General features: G+C 63.7%; 5 non-coding genes across 5 annotated transcripts; 3 read left to right on the top strand and 2 right to left on the bottom strand.

The window, feature by feature from the left end:
- Window positions 1–463: 463 nt before the first annotated feature.
- Window positions 464–534, bottom strand: Trnag-gcc (transfer RNA glycine (anticodon GCC)). Its single transcript has one exon. It is a non-coding gene; the product is annotated as a tRNA-Gly (tRNA).
- A 1,298-nt stretch (window positions 535–1,832) lies between these two features.
- On the bottom strand, window positions 1,833–1,915 carry Trnal-cag (transfer RNA leucine (anticodon CAG)). The gene has a single exon. It is a non-coding gene; the product is annotated as a tRNA-Leu (tRNA).
- Window positions 1,916–2,466: 551 nt separating this feature from the next.
- On the top strand, window positions 2,467–2,538 carry Trnad-guc (transfer RNA aspartic acid (anticodon GUC)). The gene has a single exon. It is a non-coding gene; the product is annotated as a tRNA-Asp (tRNA).
- Window positions 2,539–3,159: 621 nt separating this feature from the next.
- On the top strand, window positions 3,160–3,231 carry Trnag-ucc (transfer RNA glycine (anticodon UCC)). The gene has a single exon. It is a non-coding gene; the product is annotated as a tRNA-Gly (tRNA).
- Window positions 3,232–3,676: 445 nt separating this feature from the next.
- Window positions 3,677–3,748, top strand: Trnae-cuc (transfer RNA glutamic acid (anticodon CUC)). Its single transcript has one exon. It is a non-coding gene; the product is annotated as a tRNA-Glu (tRNA).
- The last annotated feature ends 928 nt before the right edge of the window (window positions 3,749–4,676 follow it).

Below are 4,676 nucleotides of genomic sequence, written 5' to 3'. Positions count from 1 at the left end.
TGGGTGTCAGCTGTGGTGCAGTGGGGGTATTCGAAGACATGCTGTGGCTCTGGGCGACACAGTGAAGGTGGCCACGTGGACATGGGATGATTCTATGGGGAGTCCTGAGAGGTCCCTGGTGTGTGCGGATGATGGTGGGGCCTGGTGGGAGAGCAGGGAGCAGGTGTTGTGGCCACTGGGAAAGTGCAGTTTGTGGACTAGATAGGAGTTTGAAATGAGGGTGGTCATGTCCATGGGTAGGAGATATCAGAGGGTGAGGAGATTGTGTGGCAGGCTGGGATGAAGGTGCAGTGTGGTGGGCTGCTTTTGTGTTTGTGTGAAATGGGTTAGAGTGAAGGAGTGGTGGGCAAGAAAGGGAAAAGGAATAGTTGTGTTTGCCAGTGCCTGTGCATGTGCATGTGTGTAAATGAGGGAAGTAAGGAGCAGAGCACAAACTGGAGCAAAATGTGCTGTGATAGTGCATTGCATGGGCCGGGAATCAAACCCGGGCCTCCCCCATGGCAGGCAAGAATTCTACCACTGAACCACCCATGCATAGATGACGTGCTACTTCTGGATATGCCCCAGATGTGCTCTCAGGTCGGCGAGGCGAGGGCCGGCCCTTGCCTCCCTGCCCTGTGAGCAACTGCTGGCTTCAAGAGTGCGCCGGGATCCTGGATGGCACAGGGAGCCAGCAGCTGGGCAAGTAGAAAAAAAGGTTGGCTCCCAAACAGTCAGTCGGTCCAGGAGGGAGCGGTGGGGCGCCCGGTGCTGCAGGGAAGGGGCGTGGTGAGCGAAGTGTAGACTCACTCATTTCCCCCTTGCCATCTGGGTCAGGAGGTGCGACGTGTGTCCGTCCCGCCCTGCCGTGCCATGCGGTGTGCTTCCGTGAGTGGCCGAGTGCCATGGTTTCCACAGCCACCAGTACTCTCCAAAGTGTGGATGCCGTCTCTTGACGAAGCTTGCCCGGCCTGGCTGGCCTGGCCTGGCCAGTGTGGTACGATGCACAGGTCAGAGGCACCACTTGCGGTGGCGCGGGGCTGCCCTGGTGTGTTCCCACAGCCCAGGCCCTGTGCCTTCCCTTAGGGGTGCTTTGTGGTGTCCAGGTGGTCGACGCCGGGGCTGGAGCTAAGCCGCCCGGTCCACTCGTGCCGGTCATTGTGTTGGCATGGCTCAGCACCTTTGTTCCCTTGTTTTGCCCTGCCCTGCCCTGCCCTGTCCTGCCCTGCCTTGTCCTTTTCCTGGGGTCTGGCTCTCACTGGCGAGCCTAGCCTGGGTGTGCCTCATTGTGAGAGATGTTGGCCAGTGCGGGCAGAGAAAGCAATGCAGCCAGCGCGTCCAACCCCAAGGCAAGCTGTCCCATGAGGAGGAGGATGGGAAGACAGGGAGCGCGTGAACCCCGGCAGGGTGCTGTGAGAACGGGATGAGAAAAGGGAATGAGTCAGAGGACGGGGTGGGGGGTATGTGGGGCAGAGACTGGTGAACAGGACAAGAAGTGGCACAGGGTTGTCCCCTAGAGCCTCGGTGTGCAGAAATGTGCGGCTTTGGGCGAGTGGCTGCCTGGGCCCTGCTGCCATTAGCCGGTGCTGTGGGATGGGTGGGAGGGCTTTCCAAATGGCACAGGTGTGAGCGGTTGCTGGGCTCAGGGCAGCCACCATTCGGCCACTGGAGGAAAGAAGGAGGGAGCGGTAGATAGAAGGAGTGAAGCTCCACCTGGTGGGTAGTTCATGTGTTGGCAGGAAAGCGAGGGCAAGGCAGGAAGAGAAGGCAAGGTAGTGCTGTGATTGTTGGCTGGGGTGAGTGGGCGGGCCGCAGGCAGGGTTCCCTGAGTGCCTGTGGCCAAAAGACGAGGTTGTCAGAAGTGGGATTCGAACCCACGCCTCCAGGGGAGACTGCGACCTGAACGCAGCGCCTTAGACCGCTCGGCCATCCTGACGGCGAGGCGCAGCTACTGGCTTCTCCACTCGCCTGGCCAGGGCCAGGCGTGCGCCCTGGCCATGGCCGGGAGCCACGTTCCACCGGGGTGCGCTTGGCGCGCCGTATTGCCGGTCTGGGGGTCGGAGGGCAAACGGGGTCAGCGGGGAGGCTTAGGGTCTCAGTCCCGCGAGGTTCAGCGCACGCCCGCCCCCACGATCGAGCGGCGGCTGCGCGCGGCGTGCAAGCTGGAGGCGCGCAACCAGCCGCTGCGGGCCGGCCGGTGCTTCTTGCTCGGCTCCGCACGCACAGGCACCGAGGCGAAGGCGGCGGCGGCGGCGGCGGCGGGCAGGTGACCCCGGCCGGCAGGTGGCCCCGGGTGGGTCCTTGGCAGGCGGGTGGGGCCGGGCTTGTGGGGAGAGCGCGGCCGCGCGTGCTTGGGCTTGGGCTTGGGCTTGGGGTCGGAGGCCAGACAGGGCAGATGCGAGCCCCAGGCCGGGGCTGGAGGGCCGCGGGTCCGGGTCCGGGCGGCTGTCGGAGAGGGGCCTGTGTCCCCGACGGCAGACGGCGTCATCCTCGTTTGTATAGTGGTGAGTATCCCCGCCTGTCACGCGGGAGACCGGGGTTCGATTCCCCGACGGGGAGGCCGCTGTGGCGTTCTTTTTGCCCACCACCCAGCGCGGCCTCTCTGCTCCAAGGCGTCCTCACTTCAGCAGCTCCAGGCCCCCTGAGCCAGCGCCCGAGCGCTCGCCTTCCACCTCTCGCTCGCCGTCGTCGGCGTCTGCCGCCCAGCCACCAGTCGGGACTCACAGACGAGCCGGCCAGCGGGCCCTGCAAGTGGGGGTGCTGGGCTGCGGGTCGGACCAAGGGAGACGCTGTGGCTGTCGGCCGTCGCGTCGCCGCGCCCGCGTCCAGCCCGCAGGCGTGCCGCGCAGGGCTCGGGAGCAGTCAGGCGGCGGGAGCTCGGAGGGCGCCCCGCAGGAACCAGGAGGCTAGGCTGGACCCAACCCGTCCCTTTGCGTGGCTGCGGGGCAGCCAGCAGCTTCGGGCGTGGCGCAGGACGGGCCGTGCGTGTGTGGCTCGGGCTGGCCCGGCAGCGCCGCGTGTCCCAGCCCACAGAGAAGTGAGGTGCGAGACACGCGCTCCCCCCCACCCGCACCGGCACCGGCACCGGCACCCGCACTCCGCAACCCCCGCCTCCTTCCCCGCAGGAGCTGTGGCCCGCGCCCGTCCCCGGCGTGCTGTGTGCGCTGGCCGTGGCGTGTGGCGTTGGTGGTATAGTGGTGAGCATAGCTGCCTTCCAAGCAGTTGACCCGGGTTCGATTCCCGGCCAACGCAACGCTGCAGCGCCAGGCGACTCAATGCAGCCGGCCGACCTTTTAGCCAGCTCCGGAGGAGAGGGCGTGGGTGCCGGAGTGCACGCGTGTTGTGTTGGACACTGCCGCAGCCGGCCAGGATTGCGGGCTGCTCGCGGCTACAGGCAGGAGGAGAGCTGCCGCTTGCTTTGCCTTGCCTTGCCTTGGCTTGGCTTGGCTTGGCTTGGCTTGGCTTGGCTGACGGGGAGGGAGCGAGGGAGGAGGAGTGGAGACGGGCAAAGGGGGGAGGCGGAGGGGGAGGGCGAGGGGGAGGTCGGCCAGGCAACCGGCACGCCAGTGTCCTTGTCTTTTTGGCCAGCCATACCTCCAACCCACGGGGCCGGTGGATAGCAGGTGTCCAGAGGCGGTGAGTGTCCGGCAGCGCTGCTGGGTTGCAGGAGGAGTGCTCCGTGCTGGCAGCGGCACGCTCCCTGGTGGTCTAGTGGTTAGGATTCGGCGCTCTCACCGCCGCGGCCCGGGTTCGATTCCCGGTCAGGGAAGCCTTTCTTCTTCCTTTCCCACTTTCACTGGCCTTCTTCACTGCCCTTCCACTTCCCATCCTGCCTCCACCCACCCTCTTTTGCCCTCCCTCACTTCCTCTGCGCACTGACCCTTCCTCCTGCAGGCAGCATCACTGCTTGGTGGTGAGCTGGGTAGAAACTCAGCCAGCTACTCCCTCCCTGGCTGTAAACCTCCCCCAAAGAGGTGCTGCTTGACTTGGCTCAGGGGCAGGAGGAGGCCAGCACTCTTTCTTTGTCCAGCCATACCTTCAACCATGGGACTGCTGAATGCTAGGTGTCCAGCAGTGGGAGGAATGTCTAGTAGAGCTTCTGGGCTACAATAGGGATGTGCTCCCTGGTGGCCTAGTGGTTAGGGTTCTGTACTCTGACTGTGGTGGTTGGGGTTTAATTCCCAGCTAGGAAAACCTTGCTCCACCAACTTTTACTGCCCTTCCATTTTGCTACATACTCCCATTGTTTTTTGGACAGTGGCTGGCTAGCTTATTTCTCCAGCACCCCAGCACACCCCCCCTCTGCGCACTGACCCTTCCTCCTGCAGCACTGCTTGGCTACTTCACCCCACCCTGCCACCTTCAGCTTCTTCCCTCTGCCTTTCTCTTTCTTAGCCAACACCCCCTTTCCTGATCTTGACACTCTGAATCATCCACCTGCCTTCCTTCTTACTGACTTTTCTCCACTCCCTTTCTCCAGCCTCAGCCCATCACAATCTCCAAACCCAGTCTTCCAATCCACCACTCACTCACCCCACACTCCACCACTGGCCCATCCACTGCCTGCCTCTCTCCCTTTCCCTCCTGATCTTACCCTCCCTGCCTCCTTCCCTCCTGTGTTGCATCACTCCCTCCGTCTTTCACTCCTTCTGTCCCTCTGTCCTGCTCTCCTTCCTTTCCTACCACCCTCAAGGACT

This window comes from Dipodomys merriami, unplaced genomic scaffold (assembly GCF_024711535.1).
Source record: "Dipodomys merriami isolate MVZ:Mamm:240054 unplaced genomic scaffold, mDipMer1.0.p SCAF_2091, whole genome shotgun sequence".
Lineage (NCBI taxonomy): Eukaryota > Metazoa > Chordata > Mammalia > Rodentia > Heteromyidae > Dipodomys > Dipodomys merriami.
This window is presented reverse-complemented; position numbering and strand designations above follow the sequence as displayed.